Raw genomic sequence first — 12,413 nt, forward strand, 5'->3', positions numbered from 1 at the left:
TATTTATTTGGCATCTTTAATTTTTTATCTGAGAAATGTATTCATTTCAGATGCCCATTTTTGGATTGGATCTTTGAATGTTGAGGACCTATTTTTTTTTTTTTAATAAGTAGAAAGATTTAAAATGCCACAGGGTGCTGTAAGCTTGGTAATGCTTGTGAGTTTCTAGGCAAAGGTAAGTTTTTTTTTTTTAGTTCTTTTATATTCTAGATGAAAGGCCTTTGTCTGAGTGACTGCTGGCTAAGATTTTTTTCCCAATTTGTAAGTTTCCCTTTCACTCTGTTGGTAATTTATTTTGATGTGCAAAAACTCTTCAATGAGATGAGACCCCAGTTGATTGTTTGAAATATTTCCCGTGAAGTTTGATTTTTGTTCATGAACTCTGCCTACCCCTATGTCTTCAAGATATCTACCTACTTTCTCTTCCAGTAGATTTAGTGTTTCTGTTTTAATATTTAGATATTTAATCCATTTTGACTTTATCTTATTACATGATGATAGACATAGATCTAATTTGAGTTTTTGGTACTTAGAAAGCCAGTTTTTCCAGCACCACTTGTTAAAGAGGTTTTCTTCCAGTAAATGTGTTTGGCTCCTTTGCCAAAGATAAGGTGCCTAAGTGTGTTCCTAGTTGTGTTTTCATCTTCTAATCTATTCCATTGATTCTTTTTTTCCCTGTATTTTAGGAAAGGGTCTACTGGATGTTCAGGGTCTCACTACTAGATAGGACTCATAGTGATTCAGCATCCCAAGTGCTGGGATTACAGGTGTATGCCACCATACCCAGTCTCAATTGCCATCTTAGTGCACCCTGGGGATGGGGCCAGCATGGCAGGCCTGGGGATCAAACCCAGAGCCCCTGTGCCTGGTAAGATGTATTTTATTTATTCTCTTGAAAATTAAAAAATAAAACAATATTGACCATAATGAAGGAAATGATTAGTAAATTTATAGTGGGTATGGCTGAAAAGAAAATAGATTAACTTAGGAAAGACATGTAGATTATGAATCCAAATATAGAAAAGAACTACATTTCATAGAAAAGACTCAAATAGAAATTTAGGGGATTAAAATTATACTAAAATATATGAAGCAAAATCAATCAGTGTGAAGATAGAATATTAGATCCAGAACACCGGCTAGTGACTTGATCATCTAATGATACATTTCTAAAAAATAGTAGGGAACATTAAAAGTTAAATCTAACAGCTGCAGGAATAGCAATGACAAAACTTTTAGTGTCTGAGCACTCAAAGGGGCACACAAAACCTATTTATTTAGTGCAAAGTGACACTATTGCCAATAAATGTGCTGCTATCTGATGCTGAGCTGGCAGGGCAATGTTGGGGCAACTTGGCTGCCTGCAGACAGCGTAGGTACTGTGTTCCTCCTGTGGCATGCATGCCATAGGCGTACCATGGCTGTGCCAGGCGACACAAAGAAGACTAACATAAGATTAATTGAAATTGATGAAAATCAGAAGATGGCACAAAGAAATAAGAAAAAAATCTTGTTCACAGAAGTAACTACATAAATTTTTCCAAGCTTGAAAAAATAATTTGACACCCACACACACACACACACACACACACACACAGAAATTAAGCATGTAGAATTCCAATAACCATGATCAGAAAATATCTACATCAAGACATATAATACTCAAGTATCAAAAAATTCAACACAATAGCAATATATTAAAAGATGTTGTAAAAATAAAAAAAATAATCTAGAAAGGAAAAGCTATCAGAATCACTGACAACTCCCCAACAAAAATCCTCAAGATAAGGAGAGCTTGCAATGAAGTATATAAAGTCCTAAAATAAAATAACTTCCAACACAGATTGGTGTAATGGAAAACTATTTTTTAAAATTGATGGAGCAATAAGATGCTTCTATGGCAGAGAACACTGGATGAAATTCATTATCACCAAAGCAGCATTACAAAATGTTCTGAAAGATATTCTAGGAGAAAAAGCAACAAAAACTTCAATTCCCAAAATACCAAAAGAATGAATCCATCAGTGAAGACAAACAATCAAACAGAAGGGAATGAAATTCTCAATTCACCAAACAAACTAAACAGAATAGCCAGATAGATCATGAAACAATATCCAACAGTATCTTACATACAAGAAACATATTTAACTCAAAAAGAAGTTTCTACAGTGGAAGTTGAAGATGCAAAACAATACTCTAACTGAAAGGAACATGAAAAAAGCAGAACAAGCTATTAAATTTTCAGATAAAGGAGATTTCAAGCCAAAACTTATCAGAATAGATGAAGAAGGTTACTAAATACCTTTTAAGGGAACAACTCATAAAGAAAAGAAACAATAATAAATGTACTTGCACCAAATGTCAGCACACTTAATATATAAAACAAAAAAAGTCAAACAAATATCAGAGCTAAAATAAACTTTTAAACAAATGGAATTACTACATGTCTAGAGAATATTCCACCTAAAAATAACAGGATTCACCTTCTCAATAGCACATAGAATTTCCTATAAGATAGATACTAGTTCACAGAACAGGTTTAAGTAAATGTAGAGGAATTAAAATTATCCTACACATATCAGATCATAATGCAATGAAATTGGAAATAAATGTCAAAAACAACTTCAAAACTATATAAAGACATGGGAATTAAATAACACTGTCTCTAGCAACTAGTGTACCACAGATGAAATTAAAGAAATTTGAGTTTCTACAATTAAACTCTAGGGCCACTGCAAAATACTGGATCTTATGGCATACAATGAAGTCAGTACTATGAGGAACATTTATAGCAGTGAGTACCCACATTTGAAAAACCAAGATAATTCATGTGAATAACCTAATATTGAAACTCAAGATTCTAGAAAAAGAATAGGAAATTAAATCCAAAGCATCCAAAGCAAACAAAGAGGAAATTGTAAACCTCAGAGCAAACGTTAATGCAAAGGAGGCTAAGAAAATAAAACGAAGAAACAATGAATTGTCAGGCGTAGTGGGTCATGTCTGTAATTTCAGTACTCAAGAGTTTGAGAGGCAGGAGGATCATTGCAAATTTGAGGCCATCCTGGACTATGAAATACAGTCAAGAGCAGCCTAAACTGCATAGTAAAACCTTTTTTCAAAAACAAAACCAAATAAGTGGATTGAAGTTTTGGTTCTTTGAAAGATTATGTAAAATAAACAAAGCCCTAGTTAACTGTATCAGAAAAATAAGACTCGAGTCTACATAATTAAGAGTGAAAAGGTTAAAATCAGATATAGAAGACATATAGATCATCCGTACTTACTTTGAGAATCTATACTCTAATTAATAACAAGAAAAACTCATGCTGTGTGTGGGATGCATCCATGAAATTTCAGCACTTGGGAAGCTAAGGCTAGAGGATTGCTCTGAGTTTGAAGCCAGCCTGAACTATGTGGTGAGTTCAAGACCAACCTAATCCTGTCTCAAAACACAATTAAATATTTTAAAAAATATAAAAAATGTATACTCAGGAAAAATAGGCAAATGCTTATGCTCAAATTAATTACCAAAAGTGAATGAAGAAGAAAATATAAAAATTACAAATGCCCAAATATCAGTCAATAAAATTGAAGCAATAAAAAACTTTCATCCAAACAGCCCAGGTTGTGAAAGATATACTACCGAATTATATAAGAACTTCAGAGTAGATCTCATTCTATAACTACAAAAACCATAAAAATTGAAAGAGAAGAAATCTTCCTCCAGTTATTTGGAAGAAAGTATTACCATAATACCAAAATCAGAGAAGGAACAAACCAAAAAGTACTACAGACTAATATCCTTAATAAGCATAGATACAACAATTCTCAGTGAAATGCTAGTGAAGGGTGGAACAAATCATCCAAAAGATTAAACACTGTGACCAAGTAGGATTCATCTCAGAACTGCAAGGATGGGCCAATATATTCAAACCAATAAATGTAATACAACATATTACAGAATTACAGTGGAGGGGCATATAGTCATCTCAGTAGACAATGTGCATTTGACAAAATCCTACATTCATTATTGTTAAATCCCTAAAGCAAAGTAGAATAGGCCTTCATCTCCATATGATAAAAACCAACTATGATACACCAACCACCAGTATCATTAGATCATAAAACACTGAAAGCTTGCACTCTATAAGCAGAAATAAGAGAAGGGCCACTACTACAAGTCTTAGTCAGTATAGCTCTGGAAACATTAGTCAGGTCAACTAGACAAGAGAAAAATTAAAAGAATATGAATGAGAAAGAAAGAAGTTAAATTATCTTTATTTGCTTATATGATAGTCTACATATATAAGACCCCCCAAAACTCAACCAAATAAATGTATTTTCAATAACAAAATTCAGTCTCATAAGTGACTACAAAATCAACACTCAAAAGTCAACGGTATGGGGCTGGGGAGATGGCTCAGTGGAATAAGAGCTCCCCTGGCAAGTGCAAGGGTCTGAGTTCAATCCCTGGTTCCACAAAAAAAAAAAAAAAAAAAAAAAAAAAGTCAGTGGTACTTCAGTACAAAAATAATAACTTCACAGAGACAGAAATTAGAGAAATGACTTTCACAACATGAAATCAAAAAAAAAGAAATAGAAATAAATGTAAATAAAGAAGCTACATTGACTTGCAATATAAAGATTTATATATTGAAATACTATGTTACTGTTTCTCATCATCTTATTTTGAAATTCTGTGTCATTTTTATTGTTTTTTAATTATCTTTGAAATTATAAAAAGTAGGGCTGGTCTGATAGCTCAGTGGACTAATGTGCCTGCTTAGGCAAAGCGCAATGGCTGGATTTCAACTTGCAGCATGCCATGCTGGCCCCACAAGGCATGCTGAGAACACTATTGAGACTGGGAGTGGCAGCACACACCTGTAATCTCAGCACTTGGGAGGCTGTGAACAGGAGAATTACTATGAGTCTCATTGATGTAGTGAAACCCTCAACACCCCGTAGACCTTGCCCTAGCTACAGAGGAAAAAAAAAAAAGAAAAAAATGAAATTATAAAAAGTAAAAAGAAGGGCTGGGTAGATGACTGAGTAGAATAAGCGAGGGTCTAGCAAATGCAAGGGCCTGAATTCAATCCCCCGTTCTGCCAAAAAAAAAAAAAAAAAAAAAAAAAAAAAAAAAAAAAAAAAAAGGAAAAAAAACAAAGAGGATATCAGAAAAACAAAAAAGATATTCTCTGGTTTGGATAGATAGATCCAATATAGTGAAAATGTCTATAACTTCAAAACTATTTCAGATTTATTGCAATCACAGTCAAAATTGAAATAGCATACTTTGTAAAACTAGATTAAAAAATCTAAAACTTCATGTGGAACTAAGAAAGACATAATAGCAAAAGTAATTCTGGACAGTAACTACAGGATTCATAATCCTTGATTTAAAATTATGTTACAGAATTATCATATGACAAAAACAGCATTGTATAGGCCAAAATACAATGAAATACTTCCAGACTAAAGGCTCCAATAGAAGATACAGAAAAATTCCAAGCTCCTTTAGCTAAATTATCTGTGAGAAAGGTGATACACAACTTCACTGGATGAAAGATAGCTTCTTTAATAAATGAAGCTAGGAAAATTGGCATTTAACAGGTTAAAAACTAAACATAAATCCATTTGTTTTACTGTGCACTAAATTACATAGGAGTAGGCCAAAGATCTAAATCTGAAAACAGAAGTGGATAATTTACCAGAAGTTAGAATAAGAAAACTCTTGAATATGCTGGTGTTGGCAAAGACTTTACCAACAGGAGCCTGATCAAACAGGAAATACTGCAAAACTTCCATAACTGGAAACTTATCAAATTTATACGTTTGGGGCAGCAACAGAAACCACCAAAAGAGTGGAGGCAACCCAGAGAATGGGATGAAGTTTTACTAGCTATCCTTTATACCAAGGGCATATCTATGTATCTATAGATAGATATAGATATAGATATAGATATAGATATAGATATAGATATAGATATAGATATAGATATCCCTAACATTTAAATAATCAATCCAAAAATGAATGCCTAAAATGCATAGATATTTTTCAGGTGAAGAACAAATAGTCATTAAATATATGAAAATATGTTCAACATCACAGGACATTTAGATATCAGGAAATGAAACTCCCAACCTGAAAGGTACCTGGGATGGGTTCATGTACTCTAAAACTGAAGAACGAATTTTAGGAAGAAACAGAGGTTAAAAGCAGAATATATTTATTGGGGGAAAGAAAGATCCTGTCTAAGAGAAGGACAGAAGGGGGACCTGAGAAGATTGTTCCTAGGAAGCTGTCTCTTCCATAAATTTTTATAGAGAAAATCATGCAGTGAGGTGGGTGTAAGGTGGAGAATATGGGAACTCATTTAGGAGGGTATGAGGTGGGACCAAACTGTGGCCAACCAGTAAGATTACAAGCACCATTGTTCAAGATAACTTGATTAAATTTAGGACCAAATGAGGAAGCAAGTCATCTTTCAAGCAGGCATGAATATGATGAGAGTGTCTCTTCCTTTTGAGGATTGGCTTAGTGACTCATTCAGGCTCTTTCAATGTGATTGATACTTATTTAGAATATTAATCTCTGATATCCATCCCTAGAGAAGAATTTGGCTGCATTTGTTTAGTCTGTTGTCTTGATGTCTGGCCCAAAGTAAGAGAGTCTGTCTTTTCCAAAGTTACAAAGTCACCTTGTCTTCTATATTGTCTCCTTGAGGGCCTGGCCCTCTCTGGTATGACTGACTATAATATTTCTATCTAATTTAGCTGCCTACAAAACTTTTAAAAATCTAAATTAAAATAACACTGAGATTCCTTCTCACTCAAGATAGGATGACCATTATCAAGAAATCAAACAGTAGCAAATGATTCTCAGGCTTTGGGGAATAAGAAAGCCATCTCCATTGTTGGTAGGAGTATAAATTAGTATAACCACTATGGAAATTAGTATCAATTTTCCTCAAACACCAAAACTATAGGTTTACTTAACCCAGGTGTCCAATTTCTACATATTTTTTCCAAAAGAGTAAAAGCATCATACCACAGTGACATAAGCATACCCATGTTTACAGGAGCACAATTTATAGTAGGTGAATCCTGGAAACAGCTGGTAGGCCCACCAACAGATCAATGGATGAAGAAAATTGGCATTTATATACAATGGGCAACTACACTGCCATGGAGGAAAAATGAGTAATTTGTGGGTAAATGGGTCTACCTGAAGACCATAATTTTAAGTGAAATATATCAGACATACAAGTTTATTTTTTTTTATTTTTATGTTAATTTTATTGGGAAAGAAGTAGCAATGAGACAGTTTCAAAACAGGTTAGTAGGACAATTAAGATAATTAATACATTGCACATTGTTGTCTTCATAGTAGTTATTCATAGTACAAGATGCAGACATCATATCTTGTCTAAACACTATCAGTTCAAAACTTTCTTCTCATTGAACTGTGAGAAAGTAGCTGTATATCTATGCTATTTTGTATACACAGATATATATTTTTTTCACTACAAAATGGTCCCTCATTTATATCCCACTTTTTGTTTACTTTTGTCAGAGATGGGTCTTCCATTGCCATTCATGTATTGTAGGTATATGAATTCAGCAAAGTAATCCAATATAGTCCAGTAGTCCATAAGAGTAGTGGTGTATCTGCAGGACTGGCAACAGACATACAAGTTTAAATATCACATTGCTTCTCCTGTGTGAGAAACTCAAAGGGTAAAATAAAGAGCAAAATGGAAGATGGCTATTGATGTTAGGTGCAAACCCATGTAGTAGACCGGACCACACATTCTGATGCGAGAAGACTTATTGGAGGTAGGAACAAGTGGGCTGGCTGTCTATTGAACTGAAACAGCATCGAACAAAAGCAAACAGGGGATTTTATGGGACTTTTAGGGGAGAGTGTTTGTGGGCTGGAACAGCACAGCTGAGAGACAGCAATCTTGGCAGGGGTACCTAGTCCGTGGGAGACTCTTGATGTTAACAAAAGAAGAGTTTCTGAAACTGTCTCATTGCTATATGTTTATCAATAAAACTTTGAAAAGAAAAAAAAAGAAGAGTTTCTTTTGTTTTGCCTGGGCTTAGTTCCAAGATGCAAAGTTGGGCAGAATTGTTTCCACCGTTTCACCCTGGATCAGGGTCAAAATAAAGTGAGCCTCACAGTGATGGTGAGGGACCCGCCTTATCAATTGGGAAGTAGGAAGGACAAATGTTCAAATGGAAGAGGGACAAGAAAGGATGGATGGGGAAGGAAAGGAAGGGAAAATAGAAAGGGAAAACAGGATGGAAGGGAAAAATGGAAACAAAGCTTTTGTAAAGGGGTGGAGATTAGGGTTGCTAGCAAGGGATATGAATAGGAAAAACAGATAAGACATGTATGGGTTCAAATTCCTTAGGATGACCGTGATAATTATACAGGGCAAATATTTACTAAGAAATAAAATTAAAAATGAACAAAGCATTCTGTAATTATTTAACCAAAAGCTTTGCAATGGAAAACATAAAAGATTATCTTTGCAAGACATGAAACTTTCATTTAAAAAAAAAATCTAGTTTTCATAAGTGTAGCCAAGAGGTTTTAATCTCTTAAGAAAACCTTATAGGTTTAAACATAAAAAAATTAGGGCTGGCCAAATAGCTCAGCGAATAAAAGCGCCTACAAACAGGTGCAGGGGGCGGGGATTCCCCTGGCCTGCTATGTCGGCCCCGCCCAAGGGGCATGCCAAGACAGCAATCGAGACTGGGCGTGGTGGCACAAGCCTGTAATCTCAGCTTTTGGGAGGCTGTAAACAGGCAGATCACTAGGAGTCCGATCTAGTAGTGAAACCCTGAACACCCTATAGACGCTTCCCTAAAATACAAAAAGAAAAGAAAAGAAAAAGAAAGAAAGAAATAAGAAAAAAAGAAGGAAAGAAAGAAAGAAAGAAAGAAAGAAAGAAAGAAAGAAAGAAAGCAAGAAAGAAAGAAAGAGAAAGAAAGAAATTATCCAACTAGTTATAGTCAATTTTATTATATAATTAGAATAAATTTTAATAATATTTATTGGGGTATGTCACAAGAAGACTCTGAGGAAAATTAGGGAAGCCACTCATTAGTGGAGAAAACTGACAAATTAGTTCAGGCAACTGTTTCTTCAGCCAAAGAAGGAAATGTCTTTGAAGGCAAAGAAAAAAATTGTTTTTAAAGGGGATAGCTCTTTGAAGGCAAATATAACTGACTTTATATTTAGCAACTGATTGCTTAGATGTTGTTATGAATAGCTATAAACATTCATAATATTTACATTAACTTGTTTGACAATTTAGTCAACTCATGAGAACTATGGTAAAATATAGTTAACATTTTAAAGATATGTATTTATATATAATCTTCATGTATATGTTATATATGTAAGAAGAAAAATTATATATATGGAATCTTTAATCCAGGGAAAGCACTTAAACTCTGTTATTTAAAGCAGTTTACTTCATGCATTGGCTTAGGCCTAGGCTTTTGCAATGGGCCACATAACCACCAAATTTGTCTGTCTCAAAGTGTAAGTATCACACAATATTTTATCCTTGTGATTGTTTTTATTCATTCTCTACCTTCAGATGACAATATCCATGGAATACCTGTCCCTGAAAACGGGCTTGGAAAATGACACAATGCCTATATAAGGAAGAGAGAAAAAACAAAGATAAAGCAAAGCCATTACTTTTGGTATCTCAGAATGCATTCAGGTCATTATGATAGTTCTTATCCTCAGTGTGTGATATTGTGATAGTTCTGATCCTCAGTGTGTCTGCAGGGCACCTGTTACCATGAATTCAAGCATAGTTAGAGTTATTGTTGTGAGTTCAAGGTCACACCAAACTACATAGCACATTTATTTCAAAAAATAAAAATAAGTGAACAAAACAATTTTACAAAGCTATATATTTTTGAATACAAAATAAGTATGCTACTCCTTATAGGAGTTTTTGCATTCTATGTGTATTTTAATAAACCATTAGCTTCACTTACTGGAATTCAAAGGGATAAAAAACAAAAGAAGTTGAATTCTACAGCATTAAAATAAAATGTTACACATTTTAAAGAATTTTCTGATAATTTTTAATAGTTCTTTAAAAGAATTCTATAACTCCAGAAATAAGATTATCTCATCAATGGAGATATGTGAAGAGAAACTAGCTAAATATGCATAAAAGGACCATCATCTGCAGAAGAATTAGGTTAGTGTGAACTGCTGCTACCGAGAGCTTACATTGCTGTTAACCCTGTAGATTAAATTCACTAAGCAAAACCATCCCTCATTTGTTTACAGCAACACCCATTTGTTTGACTTTCTTTTGTTATCTTGACTGATAATATTGTGCCCTTAAAGCTCTGAAGCTCAGTTTCAATCCTCTGACATCCCAAAAGCATGCTCCTATTGAAAAGGATAAAAGCAAAGTCGGCTGACATATTATACACTGCATTTAAATATCAGTGTCAGGGAATTATTGGCTTTAACCTTAACACTGTTGTTTCATGATCAAACATTATCCTTCAGGAATTGTTTGTTCACTGCACAGAGGGAGGGCTTTTCTTCATAGAAGTGACTCTTGGAGTCAATCTATTATTATCTGAACAACAACAACAAAAAAAACTGGCTAAAACTATTGAACATTTTTTTGTACTCTGACTGTATGCCAAGAATTACAGAGCTCATTCTAAAAGATGTTTCTACCTAAGCAACACAATTGTTAAATGTAATTTCTCCACTGATTCATTTGTGTAATGCCCCTCCGCATAAGAAGATATTGGACAGATATGTGAAAGACAAAGACAAAAAAGAAAACACAGACAACAGAGAAAAATAGGTGAGCATTTTTCCAAGCTATTTTTACAAGCTAATACTGTACATGTTGCTTGGCATGTCCTAGAGTGGAAAGTTCCTGTTATGCAAAACCCATATCTTGGTATGTTCTAGAACTTTTGATATTAGAAATTATGAATGTGGATATAATACTGAAATGAGATGGAGTAGAAAATTACTGGCTAATATATTGATTAAAAGGTCTTCAGTATTAGTAAAATGTAATTAAGGGAAACTTGAATAGTGAAACATTATAGGTATCACATGATCATTGGTTAGAGGGAGAAATATCTCAGTAAAAATAATTCAGAATTTATGTGGTAAAAATAATGCAAAGAAAAATTGCCTAGAATGGTGATACTGAAACTTTTATTAAAGATATAATCCACTTACTGCAACGCACAAACCTCTTGTTTATTGCCAAGTGCCAATATAGCAAGTAAACCAGAACACTGAGGATTTAGTTTAGAAAAAGACAAGTCATATGCTGTCTTCTTTTGGCTTAAAAGAAAAGCACGATAGCAGAGCTTTCAATAACACAAACAGCTTTTTACTCTGAAAGGTTCATATGTGTATTTGGTGTGATTTTGCACAATTAATGTAAACTTTGCTGTTGTGTCCATGTTCATTGTTTGCCAAAACTCGGCTCATGGTTCATTAGTTTCACAGCAACACTCAGGCCATTTATCAGGGATGCCTAGAAACAGTATTCTTTCCTGAGTGTGCACATGTCCCCTCTGTGTGCCATTATCCTATGGTTGGTCCCTGGGACAACACTGGGCTGACTTGGACCACATGCCAACAAATACGGCTCTGTGCCCATGGCAGCCCACAGGCCATCACCTGGCCTAGCCTGCTCTCTCTTTTTTTTATTTTACTTTCTGTTCTGGCAAAAGGCTTCACTTTGGTTATCTTGCTAGATAGCATGGGTCACAACTCCCTAATTTTACCAGAGGTTAATCTTAGTACAGCCTACTTCTCTTCTAGAAAGTGAGGAAAATCATTTGGTAGTGTGTGTAGAGAAGAGGGTTATTAAAATTTTTCTGTAAAGTACACAGTGTGACCTTTTCCTTAATTTTGTCTCCTTGTGCTCAGGTATGCTAGATGTTCTAATTGTGAGTAAGAGTTGAGGAATGCAATGAGGTAACTGACAAATGATGGTGGTAGGAACAGTTTTGTGGAGTGTATGGTTCCACCTTGGTCATTCTAGGCTATACCTCACTTCTCCTTGAAAGGAAATTGGACTTTACCTCCTGGGGTCATCATCTGCATTTGCTTTTCAAGCAGACATGCAACTTTTCTGATGCAGGAAATGTTTCTCTTTAAAATCAACCAGAAGCACTAAAAGATAAACAAACAACTAAAAGTTTATTTTCTGGTTTCATTTTAGGACTCAGAATAGAAAAGAAGGAAGAAGAAAAAGAAGTAGAAGAAAAAAAGGAAGAAGAGGAGGAGGAGAAGGAGGAGGAGGAGGAAGAAGAAGAAGAAGAAGAAGAAGAAGAAGAAGAAGAAGAAGAAGAAGAAGAAGAAGAAGAAGAAGGAGGAG

Source organism: Octodon degus, unplaced genomic scaffold (genome assembly GCF_000260255.1).
Source record: "Octodon degus isolate 3935 unplaced genomic scaffold, OctDeg1.0 scaffold00014, whole genome shotgun sequence".
Classification (NCBI taxonomy): Eukaryota; Metazoa; Chordata; class Mammalia; order Rodentia; family Octodontidae; genus Octodon; species Octodon degus.